Source organism: Oryctolagus cuniculus, chromosome 5 (genome assembly GCF_051225735.1).
Source record: "Oryctolagus cuniculus isolate XC-2025 breed Fujian yellow rabbit chromosome 5, ASM5122573v1, whole genome shotgun sequence".
NCBI classification, from domain to species: Eukaryota; Metazoa; Chordata; class Mammalia; order Lagomorpha; family Leporidae; genus Oryctolagus; species Oryctolagus cuniculus.
The window spans coordinates 27,860,450-27,872,833 of NC_142871.1; the positions used below are offsets into that span (position 1 = coordinate 27,860,450).

The 12,384-nt window shown below is 35.8% G+C and overlaps 1 pseudogene; it reads right to left on the reverse strand.

Annotated features, from left to right (window-relative positions):
* Positions 1 to 10,367: 10,367 nt before the first annotated feature.
* LOC127493226 (protein CWC15 homolog A pseudogene) lies at positions 10,368 to 11,079 on the reverse strand (annotated as a pseudogene).
* Positions 11,080 to 12,384: the final 1,305 nt, after the last annotated feature.

Below are 12,384 nucleotides of genomic sequence, written 5' to 3' on the forward strand. Positions count from 1 at the left end.
TTTTTATTTTTTTCTCAGAACTCAGCTCCATATTACCTGTGGTTCCAAAACACAACAGATGACAAACATGGATTAAATGTATTATTTTTGATTGATAAAAACTATTTTCTAGAAAAATTATCATTGTAATGCTATTTTTAAAATTCAAAAATACAAGGAAATGCATATTCCTAGTATGGTGTGCTAAGATTTTTAGTATTCCTAAGCTTTTGCTTTTATTTTCTATGACTCAAACTGTGTAGGTGTAACTACTTATTAGAGTAATTAATTCTGAACTATTTGTAATTATACCTCAGTTTACATTCTTACTTCATTTTTGCTTTAATGGAGATTAGGTAATCATTTAATTTATTTTCAAGGATATTGAATTTACCTGAAATATACCCAAGTCTTATAATATTTCTTTCTTCAAATCATGCTGACATTAAACAATTTATACAAAAAAAATACGCAATGTCAAAATTTTTGGCCAAAATATTTTTGATTTATTTTGGCACTCATGACTATCAACGCACATGTTTGTGTTTTAATAAACTTTTGTCTACATGGTATTAAAACATTAATTTTTACGCTCAACTAAAAATTTCTGTATTAAAGAATTATTTGAAATGACTTCATGTGTCTACAATAGTCCTACAGCATCATTACTTTTTAAAGCTTTTTAAAATTTATTTGAAAGACAAAGTAACAGAGGGTAGTAAGAGAGATATTTTTCTATCTGTTGGTTCAATCCCCAAAGGGTTGAAAAGGCCAGGGCTGGGCCAGGCCAAATCAGGAGCTAGAAACTTCTTCTGGCTCTCCCATGTGGATGCACTTGGGCCATCTTTTGCTACTTTCCCAGAAGCATCAGCAGGGAGCAAGGGGGGAAGTGGAGCAGCCTGGACTTGAACCCGCACCCATATGGGACGCTGGCATTGTAGGGCGAAGCTTAACCCATTATGCCATAACACCCGTCCCCAGAATCACTATCTTAACAATGTAACAAGAAGTCGGTCCATCCTATGAGAGAAAATGTCTCTTTCCAGTATCCCTGCCTTACAAGTTATTGGCAATTCCATCAATGAAAGTTAATCATTGGGAGGTTATGCTTTTTTGTAATCCCAGGGTTCCCAAAACATACTACATTGATGAGGATTTTATCACTTAAGTGTATTCAGGAAAGTGAAGAGATTGAATACAAACTTCCATTTGGAAAAAAAAAAAAAATTAGCCTAGGGGAATTTCCCAAAACCTTGGACAAAAGCCATTCTGTGAGTGCCGCACTGTTTTCACATACATTGTCGCACCTGCAGACCAAATTTTGAGTTCATCTGTGACAAACAAAATGATACAAGAGATTTTCTTTTTAAAAAATTTATTTATTTATCTGAAAATCAGTTATAGAGAGAGGGAACAGCAGAGAAAGAGATTTTTCCATCTGCTGGTTCACTCCCCAGTTGGTCACAACAGCCAGGGCTGGGCCAAGCTGAAGCCAGGAGCCAGGAGCTTCTTCTAGGTCTCCCACCTGTGCAGGGCCCAGGGATGAGACGGGACGTGCTCCTCTCTTCTCTCAGGCCATTAGCAGAGAGCTGGATCAGACTTGTAACAACCAGGACTCCAACTGGTGCCTTTATGGGATGCCAGCCTCACGGGTGTCGGCTTTTCCCACTGCACTGCCACTAGATGAGACATTTTCTTATACGCAGTGAAAAATATAGTCCATAGAGTTTTAGTGTTTAACTTCGTTAATGATAAAGGAGAATGGAAACTTGTTTTAATTCTCTTTATATCTTTCATTGTCCCATTTTGCATAACATATTCATTATATATAGAAGTGCAGTAATTGGGACATCTACATAAACATTAGATCAATTATTTTCCCTTTGTATTTTTTATTCAAAACCTTTTAGGCTGTGGCCTAGATTCAGATTCAGTAGCACTAATCACTTATATTGAATAAGAAACATTAAAATGTGAAGAATGTTAATATGCTACTTCTCTGAATATTCTAGCCCTCAGGGTTATTTGTTTTTAATTCTCCTCACTGTGTCACAGCACTCCAAGAAGTCTTTCAATAACAACTATTAAATAAAGTTAAGGTTTTTAAAAGAATAATAATAAACAAGATAATTTTCATATTCAAAGAAACAGTCAAATATTCTTTCCAAAGATTAGTTTTATTGCTTAAACAAAATTCATTTAAATAAAGCTTATAAGAGTTATGTGCTATTATTCTAAGACCACTAAATAAAATAAAATATTGGCTAATTTAAGTATATAAATAATATTTTGTTTAGTGTATTCTGGGACAAGCATTTCTCCTGCTGCTTACGGGACTCACAACCCACATTGGAGTACCTGGCTCTCTCCTGACTCCAGCTTTCTGCTAAAGCAGGTCTTGAGAGGCAATGGTGAGGTTCAAATAATTGATTCCCTCCCTGTGGAAGATCTCTATTCAGTTCTCACTGCCTGGCTTTGAAGCTGTCCCAGACCAGGCCTTTGTGGGCATTTGGGGAATGAGCCAGAGGAACCGATTGGATTTTATCTTCCACTCTTACTCTCTCTCCCATCCCACACCACTTCTATGCATATGCATATATTACTGAATACATTTTAGAAAAAAAGTTTTAAAAATGTTCTTGTATTTAAATATTTTCTGTTCAGACATGATTGCAAATAAGCAGATTAACTACTAGACCAAAGTGTAACTCTACAAATAAAATATTGGACTTTGGAAACCTAATTCGATTATGTTATTTATCTCTTAATTAAAAACAAAATTCCATAATTACTTAATTTAAATACCCAAAGTCCTGAATATATATAAGTCAGAAGCACATTTTATGCACTTCTATAGATACTTTCTATTATCTTTCATAAAACAAAAGAGATACATTTTCATTTTTAATTAATTTTGGAATAAGCCACATAGTATTATATTTAACTGGAAATAGAAATCATTTGATGGCCTAAATTATTGTAAAGTCTGTGTTATCCACAAAGTAGGCATGGAAACAACTAAACTCAAACCCAGCACAGCTTGTCAAAGGGTAACACAAACCAGTATAAAAAAGCTTAGCAGAAGCAAAAGCGTATTCAGTTATGAAAACCTTAGTCTGTAGTGTTCAACACAAGACGTTTTCCTTTTAAATAAAAAGCCAAAGTAACATCCTGAAGGGTGAAGGAAATCATCACAGGATTCATATAGATACAGCTATTGGAATAAACAGAGAATATGAAGTGACTGTGTCAATGGAAACTTGCGCAATATGAGATACTGACCATTATAAGGATACTTTTCGAAATGTGGCAACTAAAATAATCAAATGTAAACCTTAGAATTTGAAACACAAGAATGTTGAAAAAGCTCTGAAGAGCGTATTAGTAGATTGAGCAAAACACAAAAAGAGTGAACTTGAGATAGCTTCCCAGGAATTGCTCCAATAAAGGCAGATATTTGGCACAACAGTTAAAATTCTGCTTGGGATATACCCATGTTGGAGAGTGTAGGTTCAACACCCAATTCTGTTTCTTCTTTTAACTTCTTTTTAATTCTCAACTTAGGAAGTAGCAGGTGGTAGCTTGAGTAGTTGAATCCCTATCTGTTTTGTCAGGGGTGGGTGGTCGCGAATGGGTTCCTGGCTCCTGGCTTCATCCCGTTCTAAGCCCAGTTTTTGAGAGTGTTTGGGTAAACAGGTGAAAGATCACTGTCTCTCACTCTCCTTCACTATCCCTTTCAAGCACATAAAATAATTTAGATTAAAAATTGCTTCAAGTAAAACATAACAGAGGAAAAAGAAAAACGTGATGCATTGGATATTTATAGCATAAGGAAAATTCAAATATATGGTGGAAACATCACAATAAACAAGAGGAGTATATTGGGAATATTCTAATACAAGGTTATTGCAGTATACAAAAATAGATCAATGTTATGAATACACGGCTTCAGGTTAAATTTAAATATATATGATGAGCTGTAACAAAACTAGCAATATTTTAAAAGATTTATTTATGTATTTGATAAGGCAGATTTACAGAAAGAGAGAGAGAGAAATCTCCTATCTCCTGGATCACTCTCCAAATGGCTGAAATGTCCGGGCCTGAGCCAGACCAAAGCCAGAAGCCTAGAACACCATCGAGGTCTTCCACATAGGTGGAGGAACCCAAGTACTTGGGCCATTTTCCTCTGCATTCTCAGATGCATTATGAGGGAGCTGGATCAGAAGTGGAACAGCCAGGATTTAAATCAGTACTAATATGGGATGATAATGTCTCAGGTGGCAGCTTAACCTGCTGTGTCACAACTGCCCCCCCCCCCAGTAAAATTTTAAAAAGGCCTATGTCAATGAACCAAAATGAGCTAGAATCTGCATGTTAGTCCTCTGTTAGGGTAGGCATTTGGTTAGCAGTATAAAAGCTGTTTTAGGCACTTGCAGCCATAGTGCTATTTGAAGATTCCAGTCTGGACTCCACTTTCCATTCCAGCTTCCTGCTAATGTGCTACATGGGAGACAGCATATGATGGTTCCAATATTTGAGTTCTTACCACCACATGGGAGACCTGGACTGAGTTCCTGGCTCCTAGCATTGATCTGATACAGTCTTGGCTTTGAAAGTCAATGAATAGGTTGAAGATCATTTTCTGTCTCTATGTATTTCTCTCTCTGTTTTCTTCACCTTTCAAATAAATGAAAGTAAATAATTTGATATATACGCTATTAAATCATGGAAAAAGACAACTGGAAGAAGAAAGTAGTTATGAATAAAGCAAATAATTCAACCTACATGGAAGACCTTGACTGAATTCCTAGATTCTGAATCCCACCTTGGCCCACCCCCAGCTGATGTGTGTATTTAGAGTGAATTAGGGAGTGAAGCTCTATCTGTTTGTCTGTTTCTTTCATATTGTCAAAGGAAATTTGAAGGATTATTATTAAAAATGCTCCTTAATTTGGCATATAAATTCAGTGCACTTCTAATCAACAGTGGGTGAAGCCACTGTCTGCACTGCCTGCGTCCCATATGGCACTGGTTCGGGTCCCAGCTACTCCACTTCCAATCCAGCTCTCCGCTATGTTCTAGAGAAGCAGTGGAGCATTGCTCAAGTGCTTGGGCCCCTGCACCCGAGTGGGAAGACCCGGAGGAAGCTCCTGGCTCCTAGTTTCAGATATGCTCAGCTCTGGCAATTGCTGCCCATGTAGGGAGTGAACCAGCAAATGGAAGACCCCTCTCTCTCTCTGTGTCTCTGACTCTGCCTCTCTGTAACTCTGCCTTTTAAATAAATAAACAAAGCTTTAAAAAAAAGGAAACTAAAATTGGAAGTATAGTCTGACCTGATATCAAGACCCACTACCATGCCATAGTAATCAAGACTCTGGGGGTTTAGCAGAGGAATATATAAGTACATTGACAAAAGGGATATAAAACTCAAATCAGACTAATAAAAATGCAATCAATATATTTTGAGAAAATTCAAAGGAAATTTAATGTTGAATGAAACAAAACAAAAATCTCAATGTATATATCACATCTCATTCAAAATTAGTTTTAAATGGATCCTAGATCTAAATGTAAAGCTATAAAACATTTAGAAGACAGCTTAAGTGTAAATCTTCATGTTCTTTAGTTGAGTAATGATATGTTTGCTATGAAACCAAAAGAGACATACTTAAAAGCTAAAACAGTAAACTGGAGTTTATAAAAATGCAAAGATTTTATCTCTAAGTGATAATGTTAGCAGAATGCAAAGACAACCCAAAACCTAGGATGAAACATTTGCAACCCCATATCTAATGAAGGAATTATTTAAATGATAAATAAAGAATTGCAACAAATAGCTACAATATAATAATAAATAATTCACAGATTTTTCACAAAAAATAGATTACAAATAAACATAGGAAAGTGTGGTCAAATAGTTAATATTTAGGAAATGCAAGTTAAAACCATAATGAAATACCTCTGGACATTTAATACAATGTAAGCAGAAATACATGTAAGCAGAAAACCACCAAACCAACCTGAAAATCATTGATTTTGAAGAATCTGATAAACTGGAATTTTTATATTTTACTGTAAGGTAAGCACCTTGTAATACAATCAGGTAGTTTTTATAAAGGTAAACATACACTAAACATAAGACATAGTAATTCCATTTCAAGGTATTTACTATGATAAATCAAAAACTTAAGCCCTCCCTTAAAAACATATATCATTTGAAATATTTGCATCCAAATGTTTATAGGAGTTTTATTCTTGATTGCAAAAAGAGAAACTTAGGAACAACCCAAATGTCTTTCAGTAGATGAATGACAAGCACATTAAGATGCATTCATACAGTAAAATGCTATTTAGCCACTAAAAGTAATTAACTATAGATTTACAGCACATGAATAGATTTTCAAAACATTTCACTGTGAAAATTCAACACCCAATTGATCATTCAGATTATATGACATTCTGGAAAAAAACAAACTCTAGAGACAGAAAATGTATCAGTGATTTCCATGAATTGGATGTGGAAGAATAGTTAACCACAAAGAGGAAACAAAATTTTGGGATGATGAATTTATCCTCTATGATCTTGTAGTGGTAGATATATGGGTAGTGCATTTGTCAGACCCTCAAGACTAGAGACTACAAAGAGTAATTTTCATAGTCTGCACATTTTTAAAAAATTACTCAGAGACAGGAGGAGAGAGGAGATCCATTATGAAATGCAGGTTGTGGCTAATATATCTATCTACGTTGCTGTATGACACGGCCACAAGGAAGCAATAGAAGAATAAAATAACTGCCATAAGTAATTAATAAAAGGATATTTTGATCAGATACTGTAAGTGAAAAGACTAATATAATTGTACCCAAGAAGTGCATCTTAGTAATTATGGCTTAGCAATTTTGAAATTATAGTACATGTTTATTCTTATAATTAAACACATCCAGATAATGTCATCTAGGTTTTTAGTGTGGGGACAGGAAGTTGTAAATAAGCAGAGTATAAATGATATATGTGGTGTTGAATGGAAAATGGTAATAGCAGTATGAACACATATTTTTTATAATATATACTCAGATGCATTGATACAGAAAAAAAGCAGATTTGTGTATCTAATGGCTGAGGACACCTACTTACTTTTCCTAACCCTGTATACTGTGCAACTCTAGAGACAGACTCCTCATGGGCAAACGAATCACCTAGAATTCATATTTTGTTTTCTAATTATAATTCTCCACTTAAAGGGGCCAGAGATTCTTGGACAAATGGCTGAAACTAGGGCTGTGGAAGGGGCAATACTAAATAATCTTACAATAATTTAATATGCCAGAAGTTAAGGTAAGGCTAAATAATCAAAATAACAGTAATAAAGGGAAAGGAGGCAAAGGGAAGCCAAGAGTGAAAAGGCTCCCACTACTTAAAATTGGTTAATTTGAACCACAAAAATAAATAATGATGGTCTTGGGTTACAACTCAAAAAATAAAATTGACATTGAGCCTACAGTAACATAAAAGAGTAATTCAATAAATATTTAAGTGTGGGGAAAGGCATGGCTCTTTCAGAATTCTAAAGCATGTATAAGGAATGAAGCAGAAGAAAAATCTCTATGAAGACAAAATAATCATTGCTATGTACAAGATGCACTAAAAAGAATAAAATTATTTCAAGATATTCCAGAAGAGGCTGGCGCCGCAGCTCACTAGGCTAATCCTCTGCCTTGTGGAGCTGGCACACCGGGTTCTAGGCCCGGTCGGGGCACCGGATTCTGTCCCGGTTGCCCCTCTTCCAGGCCAGCTCTCTGCTGTGGCCAGGGAGTGCAGTGAAGGATGGCCCAAGTGCTTGGGCCCTGCACCCCATGGGAGACCAGGAGAAGTACCTGGCTCCTGCCATCAGATCAGCGCAGCGCGCCGGCCGCAGCGCGCCGGCAGCGTCGGCCATTGGAGGGTGAACCAACGGCAAAAAGGAAGACCTTTCTCTCTGTCTCTCTCTCTCTCACTGTCCACTCTGCCTGTCAAAAAAAAAAAAAAAAAAAAAAAAAAAAAAAAGATATTCCAGAAGAAATAAAATACATTATATAACCACAAAAGTTCTCTTTCAAAACATTTATTATTTAATCTGATGGTTTTATCCTGTCCATAAATTCTTTGATATCTGTTGCTTCAAGGGTGAGCTGAATTTCCCTCTGCTTGAGCATGCAGAAGATATAATTACTTGCTTTTAATAGAGCACAGGAGGTTTAAAAAGGCAACTTTGCAGTAGAGAAGGAAACCTGACAGAGGGCACCTTAACCAAGTAATCAAGGCTAAGATCACCACTGACGAGACAGAGTGATCTTGTGTGCTCCCTGACACTAAAGAAGGAATGGGACCCATCATATCTACATTATGCTGCCTGCAAATTTGTGCCCCTTGCACTAATATGAGAACAACTTGGCCAAAACGACAAAGAGAAATTTTTTTTTATTATTTCTAATTTGTTATTTATATAAGATGAACAAAATTCATGTATTTCATATACACAGATTGAAGATCACAATGATACTTCCCACCACACCCTCCCTCCAACCCACGCTTCCACCCTTCTCTTTCCTTTCTTATTTTTTCTTTTAAATTTTACAATGGCATACTTTCAACTTATTTTATAATCACAAGCGTAACCCTCTGCCAAAGAAATAATTCAAAAGTAGTAAGCAGTAAAAGTACTGTTCCTCAAGAGTATAGACAAGGATTGTAAACGATTTTACCAAACAATGTTACAGGACTCTTCAAAAAAAGTCAGGTAGAAAGAAAGAAAGAAAGAAAGAGAGAGAGAGAGAGAGAGAGAGAGAGAGAGAGAGAGAGAAAGAAAGAAAGAAAGAAAGAGAGAGAGAGAAAGAAAGAGAAAGAAAGGAAAGAAAGAAAGATGTAGAGAATGGCACAAGTGAGAGGAGATTAGGAATACAGGACATCACTGGGTAATGCAATATCCTAGATCTGATCCTGAAATATGAAACAGAAACCACAGAAATGGAAAAACAGAAAATCTCGATAATATTTGTACTTTAATGAATAGCAGTATATCACTGTTCATTGCATTGAATTTTGTTATATCATGGTACTATAAAATGTTAGTATTAGGGGAAATTAATAGGAGACTGGATGAAGGGCATATGAGACTATCACTATCATCTTTTCTCCTTTAAGTCTGAAATTATTTCAGTTTATAAAGCTAAAAAACACAAAATTTATATTTACAACAATGTTTCCAGACATTTGCTATACAAAAACATTGCATACATTACAAGAAATTCAATGCTTAAAACCACATATTTAACAGAGATTCAAATATTTAACATATACAATAAATGTATTTTAGAAGATGCAAAGTCATATTGAGTATATACACATGCATATCTTGATGTGCACAATTTTTCAGGTATAGGAAAATTATTTTAATAAGCAATGATTGGAGAAATATATAATAAGAAAAGAAAGCAAAATTCCAGGTCTGTTGGCCATGATCAAATGTAGTATGTTCCATTCAGTTCAATGTTTTAAAACTACGCAATTAAAATTTATTTATTGTGCTTTGAAGAAGACTTATATATTGGACTTCTTTCTCAACACAGTGGCTTTTGTTGCATCCTTGAATAGTAAACAAATTAATGCACTGTACTTTAACACATTTGGTTTCCTTGTAGTGTGCAGAAAAAGATGTAGCTTTCTACCTAAAAACAACTGCAAAGCTGTAAGTGGAAGTTTGTGCAATTTTTGTTTTCTTCATATGTAGGGAGTTAAAGGTAAGACAAATCATAAATACATTTCTCTGGATTGTGTGTCAATTTCTGTAAAGGCAGTGATATATGTTTTGAAAAATTCCTTTTTACAGTGTCAAGAGAAACAGTTAGACATATATTTACTATTATTTCTATATTTTTAAGTTTAGTAAAATATTTAACTTTTGACAGCCATACAATTTATGATATTTCAGCCTACACAGTGTGGAGATAATCAAAGATTTTTTATGGGAACAGAGAATATTGTTCTTCATTGAAGTGAATTTTACAATCCAAAAATGTTAGTTTAATTGCAATTTATTTAAATACATACTTTTAAATGACATTCGTCTGGTCATTCTTCCATTTGTATAATAATAAAAAAAGTCTGCTTCTTTTTTGCAACTGAAAGAACAACTGTGACATTGCATGTGTTGTATGGTAACTTAAAAACCCAATGGGTTTGTTTATCACAAAAGATGGTTTGAAGACCATGTAGAGAAAAAGATATCTCAGGTTAAAGAAATTTCTTTTGTATAATGTAACACTTCTTAAATTTCAATGTGGGTGTGAATCACCTTAGGATCTTGCTTATTTTTTTTTTAACCTGTTACATTTTTAAGCACATAAAACTAGTATGTAATATGTTTCTCCACAAAGTTCTTGTGAAATTCAGAATGCAATGTATCATGTAGCAGACATTTGTCTTTCTTTGATCATCTACACCTTTTGCACAATTCTTGAAGGCAGCATCATTATCCCACCTTCTTGTAACTTTGAAGTTGACCTGAGGCAGGGGGGATGGGCCAGTGAGATTAAAGAGAAGGTTTCCACTCAGCATATTCCCAGATATGCTCTTCCTCAGCTTACTCTTCTTGTTCCTTCCTACCCATTCAAGTTCCTTCCTGCTCTACTCTTCATCTCATTCTTAAAAAAAAAAAAAAAATCAGTCTGCCAAAAGAGAGGTAGTGTCATTACTACCACTCTCCTCTTCACAGTCTCCATCTCCTTCATCTGGTAGAGGATCATCTGCATCTGGTATAACTGAATTTCCTTCCATATTGAAGAGAAAACTGTATGCTCCTGGTTTGAACAATCCATAGTTTTCTCTTGCAGCAACATCTGTCTCTAGCCCCGCCCCCTTTCTCTTTTCCACAACTCTCTCCTGAAGTCCCAGCTACAAAGCTCTTCAGGAGCAACCTGAGTAGTTTGTGTATAGTTTGTCTTTGTATGAGAAGGCAGGCCTCTGCTTGAATACTGCTTTGACAGTCAGTTCAAATTGCTTTCTCCTTTTCCTCTTCCAACTCCTGCAGGTTCAAATGCTGGTTTGGCTCCTATGGTCATCTTTTGCACTTGGCAGAGGTCTTGGGCTGCAGCCTTGGAAAATCATACTGATGTCATTATGCTTTTTGGCTCACAGTGCCATATTCAGTAGATCTGTTGTGCATCCTGAGGTCTGTCATCTCTGACAAAATGATGTCAACGATGGTGGTTTGGTATTTCACAGTTTGTGTACCAGTTATAGAAGTCATATAATTATAAATGGCTCAAATCAGCCCCCAAAAACCTGATAGAAAGATGCTCCAGATTTTTATATAATGCCAAGTGATCAAAACACATATAAACATAGGCATCCCAATAGATTATGTGCTCTGTGAGGACAATTTGCTTTTTATTGATTCTTATGCTCATGGAAGTGCCTAGCACATGATAAATATTCATTAGCTGTATGTTGCTGGAATGGTTAATTAAAGTACATTATTCTGTAGAAGGTAGAAAATAGTTCCCCAGATAAAGAAATATCTGTTTATGCTTCAAAATTACAAAAGTCAAATACAGACATCAAGTATTAAATATAGTTAATAGAAGGTTGGAAGAAGTGGGTAAATGCTTTTTTTATTTTTTGTATGTTTATCTGTTTATTTGACAGGCAGAGTAAGACAGTGAGAGAGAGAAACAGAGAGAAAGGTTTTCCTTCCGTTGGTTCATTTCCCTAATGGCTGCCACAGCTGGCACTGTGCCAATCGGAAGGCAGGAGCCGGGTGCTTCCTCCCAGTCTCTCATGCGGGTGCAGGGACCCAAGCACTTGGGCCACCTCCACTGCCCTCCTGGGCCACAGCAGAGAGCTGGACTGGAAGAGGAGCAACTGGGACTAGAACCCAGGGTGCTGGCGCTGCATGCAGAGGATTAACAAAGTGAGCCAAGGAACCGGCCACTTTTTTTATTTTTATTTTTATTTTTTTTAAATTTTTTTGACAGGCAGAGTTAGGCAGTGAGAGAGACAGACAGAGAGAAAGGATAGACACTTTTAACAATATATGAAAATTATTTAGCAAACAAAGACACAGTTTCTGGTTTTATGATGGGTTTGTAAATCTTTGTCTTTATATGTATTCATCTACTTAAAGCAGAATGACACAGTGGAAAACAAAGAGAGAAAATTATCATCCTTTTACTGGTTTACTCCTAAATTTCACAACAATCCAGACTGGTCCAGGTGGAAACCAGAAACTCAGAATTCCATCTGGTTTCCCATGTAGGTGTCAGGGAAACAAGTAATGAAGCCACTATCTGATGCTTTTCAGGATGCAGTAGGAGGAAGTGGTATTGAAAGCAGAGCAGCTCAGACTTGAACTTGCACTTTGATAT